This window comes from Trichomycterus rosablanca, chromosome 3 (genome assembly GCF_030014385.1).
Source record: "Trichomycterus rosablanca isolate fTriRos1 chromosome 3, fTriRos1.hap1, whole genome shotgun sequence".
In the NCBI taxonomy this organism is placed as follows: Eukaryota; Metazoa; Chordata; class Actinopteri; order Siluriformes; family Trichomycteridae; genus Trichomycterus; species Trichomycterus rosablanca.
Window position 1 is genome coordinate 15,587,015 of NC_085990.1, and position 12,516 is coordinate 15,599,530.

A 12,516-nucleotide genomic window follows, 5' to 3' on the forward strand; every position below is an offset into this window, starting at 1 on the left:
TTCATTATAATGTTTTCATTTAACAGGAAGGAGAAATACCAGCTTTTTAGGGATACTGATTCCAGTGCATTTTAAAAATCAAAATTCACAAAGACAGGACAAATGATTTCCTAATTTTTAATAAAAACTGCACATATTTAAACAAATAACTTACAAATGCTGTCTAACCCACAGATAAACCTCTACTGACATAAACTAGCATTTAAATAGCATAGTATTATTTATTATACTCACTTTTTGTTTCTCCATTTAACATAAATGATCACAGCAGCAATCACCAGCAACACGAAAACCAGAATTATCCACCAATGCTGGCGCACTAATAATTCATGCAAAACAACAACAACAATAATAATGTTATAAACACATATTAAAGAAAACAAAAAGCTGATTTTTTTGTGAATTATGTTCCAAATCAACAGTTTAAAACAATGAATAAGATGCATTTATGATGTTGATGTAATTTATTTACTCTAATATCTGCTCTACTTACCAGAATAACTGGCGAGGGCATTCTTTTCTCCAGAGCTGGTGTTGTTTGAAACTGCAGAAAGTCAGAATGGGTAAAGTAAAAATTTGAACAAAACACAACCTTGGCACCACGGATGCCAGTATAATCCACAGATGGTGCACTAATAATATGTGCAAGACAACAACAATAATAATATTGTTATAAAAAACATGATAAAACAATAAAAAGCCAAATTTCATGAATTTTGTTCCAAATGAACAGTTTAAAATAAGATGCATTTTTTGATAATGATGTAATTCAGTTTATTTACTCTGATATCTGCTCTACTTACCAGCGTCATTAGTGGGGGCATCCTCATGTCCAGTGCTGGTGATGTTTAAAGCTGCAGAAAGTCAGAATAGGTAAAGTAAAATGTGTTATTATATAGTTATATAATTATATAGTTACAGGGGTTGGACAAAATAACTGAAACACCTGGTTTTAGACCACAATAATTTATTAGTATGGTGTAGGGCCTCCTTTTGCGGCCAATACAGCGTCAATTCGTCTTGGAAATGACATATACAAGTCCTGCACAGTGGTCAGAGGGATTTTAAGCCATTCTTCTTGCAGGATAGTGGCCAGGTCACTACGTAATGCTGGTGGAGGAAAACGTTTCCTGACTCGCTTCTCCAAAACACCCCAAAGTGGCTCAATAATATTTAGATCTGGTGACTGTGCAGGCCATGGGAGATGTTCAACTTCACTTTCATGTTCATCAAACCAATCTTTCACCAGTCTTGCTGTGTGTATTGGTGCATTGTCATCCTGATACACGGCACCGCCATTGGATGCACATGGTCCTCCAGAATGGTTCGGTAGTCCTTGGCAGTGACGCGCCCATCTAGCACAAGTATTGGGCCAAGGGAATGCCATGATATGGCAGCCCAAACCATCACTGATCCACCCCCATGCTTCACTCTGGGCATGCAACAGTCTGGGTGGTACGCTTCTTTGGGGCTTCTCCACACCGTAACTCTGCCGGATGTGGGGAAAACAGTAAAGGTGGACTCATCAGAGAACAATACATGTTTCACATTGTCCACAGCCCAAGATTTGCGCTCCTTGCACCATTGAAACCGACGTTTGGCATTGGCACGAGTGACCAAAGGTTTGGCTATAGCAGCCCGGCCGTGTATATTGACCCTGTGGAGCTCCCGACGGACAGTTCTGCTGGAAACAGGAGAGTTGAGGTGCACATTTAATTCTGCCGTGATTTGGGCAGCCGTGGTTTTATGTTTTTTGGATACAATCCGGGTTAGCACCCGAACATCCCTTTCAGACAGCTTCCTCTTGCGTCCACAGTTAATCCTGTTGGATGTGGTTTGTCCTTCTTGGTGGTATGCTGACATTACCCTGGATTCCGTGGCTCTTGATACATCACAAAGACTTGCTGTCTTGGTCACAGATGCGCCAGCAAGACGTGCACCAACAATTTGTCCTCTTTTGAACTCTGGTATGTCACCCATAATGTTGTGTGCATTGCAATATTTTGAGCAAAACTGTGCTCTTACCCTGCTAATTGAACCTTCACACTCTGCTCTTACTGGTGCAATGTGCAATTAATGAAGATTGGCCACCAGACTGGTCCAATTTAGCCATGAAACCTCCCACACTAAAATGACAGGTGTTTCAGTTATTTTGTCCAACCCCTGTATATAATAGGTACTATATGACTATACTGTATATTAGATTGATACTTACGTCTGTAACAGACCACAGAGCAGTTCTGAAAAGGAAACCCACAAAAAGGTTATACAATAAAACAAAATTAATTTTCGTAAAAGTTAGGGCAGTATGTCAAATGCAAATCAGACACGTTTAAATTAAGGTCTTGCAACAGCATCTCAATAAAAGTCAGGACTTTGGTTCAAAAGAAACAAAATTAAGAAATGAACCATTCAGAGGTGATTACATCAGCCATTGCTTAAGTGCTCTGCATCATTGTCCTACTTGTCCTACATTGTCGCCATGCCCCATGCAGTCCTAATAAACAAACAAACCTACTGCATAACTTAACTGTGTCTGAGTTTTAGGTCATGGAATGACAGGTAAACATTCTCCTTTAGTATCTGCCCAGGGCTGATAACCACTAAATGACAAGTAACGGACGAGAGTAACAGGTGAATGAGGCTTGCAGGTCCCTGGATATTTGTCTAGGTTTTTTTGCAACTTAATGAATAAGTTGTATTAATAAGTCACTTTTACAGAGATTTGTCTAGAATTGTCTTGTATTTTTTTACAGATTACTGTTTAAACTTTTGGAGGAATTAAGCTTTGCATAATTTAAAGCAAAAAGAAAATAGACAAAGAAAATATTCAAACTTTTACAAATTCACTTACGTTGATGAGAATGTTGTGTATTTTTATGCGATATTCAGGCAAGGTGCATGGCACAGTTAGGTCCCCAGATGGAACTTCTCCAATATCCTTGTTCTCCTAAGTGAAACATAGTATATACAAATATATTATTATACTAGGTAGCTCCAAATGAAAATGTTACATATTTCTGGTTATTTTAACAAAGTTTGGGGGAAATATGTTCTTTACTCACCTGATCCAGCCTTCGGAAGTCACAGTCCTTCCCAGAGCATTCCTTAGTTATATTTACGTTTTTAGTGCCACATGGTACATAGCAGATCTTTGAGCAACCTGAAACTAAAAGTTTGGCATTAATAAGCTACTACAAAATGTGTATATCCAATATTTCCTAAAATAAAAATCTACATTGCTGTGTTTTTTTGTAATCCAAAAACATTTGAAATTAGGTACATTCAGCTGGTGCATAAATAAATATAAGACTCTTGATTACAAGAGATCCAGTCGTGTAGTGTAAACTGTACAGCGACCTGACGACTGAACTTGTTATAAGCTGTAATAACTGTTCACGCTCTCAACATGACGAAACACACACACACACACACAGCCTAGGAGTAGGAACAGAGTAGAAAAGATAAATTTGATGCCTTTTATACTACAGTATCACAAGTAGACTAAATGTGGTGAGTAGAACATTTATTATCATGGCAATGTTCTAGTTAATTGTTTGCATCATAATTATATCAATTGGTTACAAGATTTTAATTTAGTGTTCTGTAGACGCTACCCTGACTACCCACTGTCATACCCTCTTTTTTGGGGTCTAATTCCCTCTTTTTCGAGTTATGGAAGTGGCCAAACTAGTTTGTACATCTGTAAACAGAAGCGTGAGGAAGCCGGTGTTCTGTCGATTTATCCTACCCATCGATTTGTCCTACCGAGCATGCGCACATCGCTGCGGGGAACGCCTATAATTCTGTGCTACCTTTGCCTATTTTATTTATTGTAGCGGTTAGTAACGTGTGGTTTCGTTTTAATTCTTTAAAAAATTTAAAGTTTAAGTGTATGTAATGCCGTTATTATGTGACTTTAAAAAAAAGCTATATAAAAATATGCAAAGTGCTCAAATTAGCTGTACTTAATTGATTACTGTTGAATAACTGTTTATCTAATAACTGTAAGAAATCCCGACGCTGACTCTCCCTCGGTGACGCGCTCCCTTAGCCCCGCCTTCTAATCTGCACGCTTTCCATTCACAGGGTGCGGTTCATTAGTTCCGGGTTCTTTCCTTCTCTATTTAAGGTTTCCGTTTTCACTGTTCGAGTGCGAAGTATTTGATTTGCCGTCATACCGAGCGATTCTCTTTCCAGTTACCTTTTCTCCTGCGACTTACTTCCGTGTTTATCTACGTCGGGTGAGTGTGTGCGTGTGTGCGTAGCGTGTTCAGTTTTACGTTAGTCTGTGTGTTTCCCAGCGTTCTCCTTCACACGCGCCCTTTCTCCTTTCCCTGTTCTCCTTAGCATTTAGTTAGCCTGTGTTTAGGTGTGTGTGTGAACTGTCCTGGTCTCTGTATTGTTGCTCCAGTGTTTTGTTTGTCTAGATCCATAGGTTTCTCACTCCTTTCCCTCTTCCTCTATCGCTGTTTGTTTGGAGCATTATTTGTCCTCACAGGTGGTTTGTGTTCGGCCGGCTGGGTTGAGTTAGGTCTCACCCTAGCCCGCCCCTCCGGCGCGTCCCTACCTGTGCTTGTGTAGTTCGTCCTGTTTTTTCCCTTTTCATTAACATTTCTCTCTTTCATACTAACATCCTCTCTGTCGGTGAACTAACGCTCTCTCTATCTCCCCCTACTAACTCTCTTACTTTTTTCCTATCCCTCGCTCTCCCTGTACTTCTCTCTCACTCTACTTGCTCTCGGTCCCATCCGTTGGCCGCCTCGTTCAGTTCACCACCTCTCTGTCTCTTACTGTCCTATCTAGGTTTTTCTGTTCTCCTACTTCTCTCTCTCTTCGCTTCACCCTATTCTACAACTGTTGTGGAGTTTGTGATTCTCTTCTAAGCCTTCACCATTTGTCAGTATAGTCCTCTCCCTTATCTCTCTGTTAGTTCTTAGTAACATTTTCCCTCTCCAGTATTTCCCCTTTTCTTTCGTCATCCATTTTTGTTTTGCCCTGCTACCTCCGACCGTATTTTTGTTCCTGTTGTTCTCTAATAAACGTTACGTGTTCTGCATCCTCGTCTCCAGACCACTCATTAAGCAATTACTGACAGAATACTTCGCCAAAATATGGAGACGGCGGAACAACTTATCCAGCGCCTTATGAAGCAGCTCGACGATCAGGGTAAGGTGATTCAGGCTCTCACCCAACAGGTCCAGAACCTCACCGTGGGGGCTACGGCGGCTCCGCGGGTGCCCACAGCCAGTACCGCACCTGTCTACACCCCCGTCACCGCACAACCCACCACGCTTATCCCCATCCCGGAACCTCCTCCATACTCCGGGGACCCTGAGAGCTGTGAGGAGTTTCTACTAAAATTCTCGCTGTTCCTAGCCAGCAGACCGCTCAGTCCAGAACGCAATGCTATCGCACTGCTTATCTCTAGGCTCACTGGTGAGGCCTCCTCGTGGGCCACGGCCATCTGGCTCACCAATGGTCCCGAAGCCCAGGACTTGCAGCGATTCCTTAAGGCGTTCCGTAGTACGTTCCACCACCCTCGTCATGCCGTCTCGGCCGGGGACGAGCTCCGTCAGCTCACCCAAGGGAAAAGAAGTGTTGCTGAATACTCCCTCAGGTTCCGCACCTTGGCTGCCTCTAGTGGATGGAATGAGACGGCACTTATATCCCAGTTTAAGGCCGGTCTCATACCCAGTCTCCAGAAGGAACTAGTTTATCGCTCCTTAAACATGAGCCTCGAGGAACTAATCGAGTTATCCATCCAGCTGGATCACCATGTTTTGTCAGCGACTCAGCACCCGTGTTCCAGTCAGAACCGTCAGCTCCCTACCACCTCGAGCCACGTACCCATGGAGATGGGTCGTACACGTCTGACTGAACGGCAGCGAAGAGAACGTCTGAGAAACCATCGTTGTCTCTACTGTGGAGAAGCTGGTCACCAACTCCCTGAGTGCCCTTCTAGGCCGGAGAGGTTAGCAGAGGCAGCAGGAGGAGCTCAGAGACCCAAGACGCCATCACAGAGCCCTAGACTTCATAAGGTGAGCGCGTTTCGTTCCATCCATAAGACCGAGTCTCGCCTCAATATCCAGTTGTCTCACAACTCCAATGTTTGTGTGTTAGCGGCTCTGATTGACTCCGGGTCGGAGGGTGACTTCATCGAGGACAGTCTGGTGCAGAGACTCCAGATACCATCAATTCCTCTCCAAGCACCCCAACGTATTTCCGGAGTCAATGGTAGGATTGTGGGTAACATCACCCATCGCACCATCCCTATCTCCCTACGCATAGGGGCTCTCCACGAGGAGAAGAGGGCCCTGTACATCATGACCGCCACCATTTCGCCCATCATCCTGGGTCAACCTTGGTTGCGAGACCACAACCCCACTATGGCTTGGGTTCCTCTGGACATCTTGGCTTGGTCACCACAATGTCTCAAGCGGTGTCTGACGTCGCCAACCAAGAACATGTCTGTGGCGGCTACTAACTCCCCCTCTGAGATCCTTCCTGCTAACGTCCCTCCCGAGTATCAGGAATTAGCCATGGTATTCAGCAAGGGCCACGCCTGTCGTCTGCCATCTCACCGCGAGTACGACTGCGCCATTGACCTACTGCCAGGCTCCAAGATCCCTCGTGCTACGCCCTATCCTCTATCCGTCAAGGAGACAGGGATTATGGAGGAGTACATCAGCGAGGCTCTAGCCGCTCTCCAAGCGGTATACCTATCCCATTCCACTCGTCCCGTCAGCACTGGAACAGCTACGGAAAGCCAAGATATTCACCAAGCTCGACCTTTGCAATGCCTATAACTTGGTGAGAATCAAGGAGGGCGACGAGTGGAAAACTGCTTTTAGTACCACAGCGGGACACTATGAATATCTGGTTATGCCTTTCGGACTAACCAATGCTCCGTCTGTTTTCCAGTGTTTGGTGAACGACGTATTAAGAGAGTTCCTGGGTAAATGTGCTATTGTTTACCTCGACGACATCCTCATCTACTCACCGGACTCCAGTTCCCACCAAGTCAACACCAAGAGTATTCTGAAACGACTGCTGGAACAAGGACTATACGTTAAAGCGGAGAAGTGCGAATTTGACCAGAGGGAGATTACTTTCCTAGGTTACATCATCAATGACCAAGGGATCCAGATGGACCCCACGAAGGTCAAGGCAGTGCTAGAGTGGAAGACTCCCAAGTCCATCAAGGAACTGCAAAGCTTCCTGGGGTTCGCCAACTTCTTCCGGCGCTTCATACGTTCGTTCAGCCAGATCGCACTCCCTCTGATCAGCCTACTAAAAGGTAAACCCAAAAGGCTCTCCTGGTCCGAGGAGGCAGAGGCTGCATTCGAGAGGCTTAAGAGAGTGTTCACCATAGCCCCGGTGCTCGCTCACCCGGATCCCGAGTCTCCTTTCATTGTCGAGATCGACGCCTCCTCCCTGGGTTTAGGAGGCATCCTCTCCCAACGCCAAGGCGAACCTCCTAGACTGCACCCCATCGCTTATTTCTCCCGTAAACTCACGCCTGCCGAACAAAACTATCATGTGGGAGACCGGGAGCTACTAGCTATCAAACTTGCTTTCGAGGAGTGGCGCCACTGGCTTATGGGCGCTAATTTCCCAGTCCAAGTCATCACGGACCACAAAAATCTAGAATATCTTAAGTGTGCTCGTCGACTTAATGCCCGGCAAGCCCGGTGGTCCCTGTTCTTCAACAGATTTGACTTCACTGTGACGTATCGGCCGGGCAAGGACAACGCTAAAGCCGACATTCTATCACGAAGGTATGAGAATCAGGAGAAGGCCGAACCTCCAGTCAAACCCATCCTGCCCTCACGAGCCTTTGTGCAGTCCATTTCCTGGGAGATGGACAAGGACATTCGGGAGGTCAACATCAAGGAACCACCGCCCGGTGAGATGAAACCTCCACCTAATAAGACCTATGTTCCTCCGCAATTCCGTCGCCAACTCATCTCGTGGGCACACACGAACCCTAGTTCGGGTCATCCGGGGGCCAATCGGACTTTCGACAAGCTTAAACACAAATACTGGTGGCCTGCCATGCGGGCCGAAATAAGCAGAGACATCGCCTCTTGCGCTACCTGCGCCGCCTCGAAGGTTCCTCGTCAGCTTCCCGCAGGCAAGCTTAAGCCCTTACCCGTCCCATATCGTCCCTGGAGTCACATAGCGATAGATTTTGTGACGGACCTCCCCGTATCTGAGGGCAATACCACGGTTCTCACGATCGTGGACCGTTTTTCCAAGGGGGTAAAATTCATTGCTCTGCCCGCACTGCCCTCAGCGTTCCAGACCGCGGAAACCCTTTTCCATGAGGTTTTTCGTCACTATGGCCTCCCGGAAGACATCGTCTCTGATCGAGGGCCCCAATTCACCTCGGCCGTCTGGGAGGCTTTTGTGAAGAAGTTGGGTGCATCCATCAGCCTGACGTCGGGATACCACCCCGAGAGTAATGGACAGTGCGAACGGGCCAACCAGGAGCTGTCTAAATTCCTACGATCCTACTGCCAGAGTAACCAACATGACTGGGCCACATTCCTCCCATGGGCTGAAATCGCCCAAAACTCCCTGAGGAGCTCCAGTACGGGGATAACCCCTTTTCAGTGTACCCTAGGTTCTCAACCCTCCTTCGCTCCATGGGACCCCACCCCTTCCAACGCCCCTGCTGTGGACGAGTGGTTCCGGAGAAGCGAAGACATCTGGGAGACTGTTCACCAGCGCATAACGGAGAGCAATGCCCGGACTAAACGCTTCGCTGACCGCAGAAGGAGTGAGGGTCCCACGTACCAGGTGGGAGACAAGGTATGGCTATCCACGAAGGACCTCCGTATCCCCGGCTCCAGAAAACTTACGGCCAGATACATCGGGCCGTTCTCTATAATCAAGAAGGTTTCCGACGTGACGTTTACCCTTCAGCTATCCTCTGTCTTAAAATATCCCCCTCTTTCCACGTCTCCCTACTTAAACCTTTCACCCCTGGGCCCCTTGACTCCCAACCCCACCAACATCTCGTTCAAGAACTTCCTCACGACCGTCCCATATACACCATCGACAGTATCCTAGACTCTAGAAGGACTGACACAGGACTAGAGTATCTAGTTGACTGGGAGGGTTACGGACCGGAAGAGAGATCTTGGACTAAGAGGACTGACATACTTGATAAAGCTCTGCTCGACCAGTTCCACCTTACGCATCCCCAATGCCCGGCTCCCCGACCCCGAGGCAGACCGCCTCGCTCCTCTTCCCGCAGAGGTAGACCTGCCTGTTCACTCCCCCTTAGGCCTAGGGGTCGCCCTCTCTCCCAGTCGGCTCCTGACGTACGTCGTTCTTCTTCCCCGCCGACTCCTGCCGAGCACCGTCCCCGAAGCAGAGCCACTCGCAGTTTTTTTTTTTCTTCCCGCTCCTGCCCTCCCCGAGATGGTCCTGCCAGGTCGCCTGTTGGGGTCCCCAGTGTTCCCCCCTTGACGACCTCTTCGGGGGGGGGCTATGTAAGAAATCCCGACGCTGACTCTCCCTCGGTGACGCGCTCCCTTAGCCCCGCCTTCTAATCTGCGCGCTTTCCATTCACAGGGTGCGGTTCATTAGTTCCGGGTTCTTTCCTTCTCTATTTAAGGTTTCCGTTTTCACTGTTCGAGTGCGAAGTATTTGATTTGCCGTCATACCGAGCGATTCTCTTTCCAGTTACCTTTTCTCCTGCGACTTACTTCCGTGTTTATCTACGTCGGGTGAGTGTGTGCGTAGCGTGTTCAGTTTTACGTTAGTCTGTGTGTTTCCCAGCGTTCTCCTTCACACGCGCCCTTTCTCCTTTCCCTGTTCTCCTTAGCATTTAGTTAGCCTGTGTTTAGGTGTGTGTGTGAACTGTCCTGGTCTCTGTATTGTTGCTCCAGTGTTTTGTTTGTCTAGATCCATAGGTTTCTCACTCCTTTCCCTCTTCCTCTATCGCTGTTTGTTTGGAGCATTATCTGTCCTCACAGGTGGTTTGTGTTCGGCCGGCTGGGTTGAGTTAGGTCTCACCCTAGCCCGCCCCTCCGGCGCGTCCCTACCTGTGCTTGTGTAGTTCGTCCTGTTTTTTCCCTTTTCATTATCATTTCTCTCTTTCATACTAACATCCTCTCTGTCGGTGAACTAACGCTCTCTCTATCTCCCCCTACTAACTCTCTTACTTTTTTCCTATCCCTCGCTCTCCCTGTACTTCTCTCTCACTCTACTTGCTCTCGGTCCCATCCGTTGGCCGCCTCGTTCAGTTCACCACCTCTCTGTCTCTTACTGTCCTATCTAGGTTTTTCTGTTCTCCTACTTCTCTCTCTCTTCGCTTCACCCTATTCTACAACTGTCGTGGAGTTTGTGATTCTCTTCTAAGCCTTCACCATTTGTCAGTATAGTCCTCTCCCTTATCTCTCTGTTAGTTCTTAGTAACATTTTCCCTCTCCAGTATTTCCCCTTTTCTTTCGTCATCCATTTTTGTTTTGCCCTGCTACCTCCGACCGTATTTTTGTTCCTGTTGTTCTCTAATAAACGTTACGTGTTCTGCATCCTCGTCTCCAGACCACTCATTAAGCAATTACTGACAATAACGCTGTGTGTTAATGTTTTAATTAACCATGGTAATTTGATAATATGTACAGTTAAAGTTGTGTAAAGTTTAAAGTTGAGTTAAAAGTTAATTACTGAGGGAATATGTTGAGCATTTATTACGTGTTTTATGTACTTAGCTATTGGTATGTGTAAAACTATTTTGTTGATGCTCCCTTGTCAGTTCAGTTCTAACTATTTGAGATTAAGATATCCCTCATAGAGGGTTAGAATATTATTTACTACAAAATGTTTTGTATTTATATTACAGATCTTTAATATATATATATATATATATATATATATACATATATATATATATATATATATATATATATATATATATATACAGTGTATCACAAAAGTGAGTACACCCCTCACATTTCTGCAGATATTTAAGTATATCTTTTCATGGGACAACACTGACAAAATGACACTTTGACACAATGAAAAGTAGTCTGTGTGCAGCTTATATAACAGTGTAAATTTATTCTTCCCTCAAAATAACTCAATATACAGCCATTAATGTCTAAACCACCGGCAACAAAAGTGAGTACACCCCTTAGTGAAAGTTCCTGAAGTGTCAATATTTTGTGTGGCCACCATTATTTCCCAGAACTGCCATAACTCTCCTGGGCATGGAGTTTACCAGAGCTTCACAGGTTGCCACTGGAATGCTTTTCCACTCCTCTATGACGACATCACGGAGCTGGCGGATATTCGAGACTTTGCGCTCCTCCACCTTCCGCTTGAGGATGCCCCAAAGATGTTCTATTGGGTTTAGGTCTGGAGACATGCTTGGCCAGTCCATCACCTTTACCCTCAGCCTCTTCAATAAAGCAGTGGTCGTCTTAGAGGTGTGTTTGGGGTCATTATCATGCTGGAACACTGCCCTGCGACCCAGTTTCCGGAGGGAGGGGATCATGCTCTGCTTCAGTATTTCACAGTACATATTGGAGTTCATGTGTCCCTCAATGAAATGTAACTCCCCAACACCTGCTGCACTCATGCAGCCCCAGACCATGGCATTCCCACCACCATGCTTGACTGTAGGCATGACACACTTATCTTTGTACTCCTCACCTGATTGCCGCCACACATGCTTGAGACCATCTGAACCAAACAAATTAATCTTGGTCTCATCAGACCATAGGACATGGTTCCAGTAATCCATGTCCTTTGTTGACATGTCTTCAGCAAACTGTTTGCGGGCTTTCTTGTGTAGAGACTTCAGAAGAGGCTTCCTTCTGGGGTGACAGCCATGCAGACCAATTTGATGTAGTGTGCGGCGTATGGTCTGAGCACTGACAGGCTGACCCCCCACCTTTTCAATCTCTGCAGCAATGCTGACAGCACTCCTGTGCCTATCTTTCAAAGACAGCAGTTGGATGTGACGCTGAGCACGTGCACTCAGCTTCTTTGGACGACCAACGCGAGGTCTGTTCTGAGTGGACCCTGCTCTTTTAAAACGCTGGATGATCTTGGCCACTGTGCTGCAGCTCAGTTTCAGGGTGTTGGCAATCTTCTTGTAGCCTTGGCCATCTTCATGTAGCGCAACAATTCGTCTTTTAAGATCCTCAGAGAGTTCTTTGCCCTGAGGTGCCATGTTGGAACTTTCAGTGACCAGTATGAGAGAGTGTGAGAGCTGTACTACTAAATTGAACACACCTGCTCCCTATGCACACCTGAGACCTAGTAACACTAACGAGTCACATGACATTTTGGAGGAAAAATGACAAGCAGTGCTCAATTTGGACATTTAGGGGTGTAGTCTCTTAGGGGTGTACTCACTTTTGTTGCCGGTGGTTTAGACATTAATGGCTGTATATTGAGTTATTTTGAGGGAAGAATAAATTTACACTGTTATATAAGCTGCACACAGACTACTTTTCATTGTGTCAAAGTGTCGTTTTGTCAGTGTTGTCCCAT

At 46.0% G+C, this 12,516-nt stretch overlaps 1 long non-coding RNA gene across 1 annotated transcript; it reads right to left on the reverse strand.

Annotated features, from left to right (window-relative positions):
- Window positions 1–233: 233 nt before the first annotated feature.
- On the reverse strand, window positions 234–2,240 carry LOC134310326 (uncharacterized). Its single transcript, XR_010011289.1, has 4 exons — window positions 2,216–2,240; window positions 804–854; window positions 494–544; window positions 234–319 (listed from the first exon to the last, which is right to left on the reverse strand). It is a non-coding gene; the product is annotated as an uncharacterized LOC134310326 (long non-coding RNA).
- Between the last annotated feature and the right edge of the window lie 10,276 nt (window positions 2,241–12,516).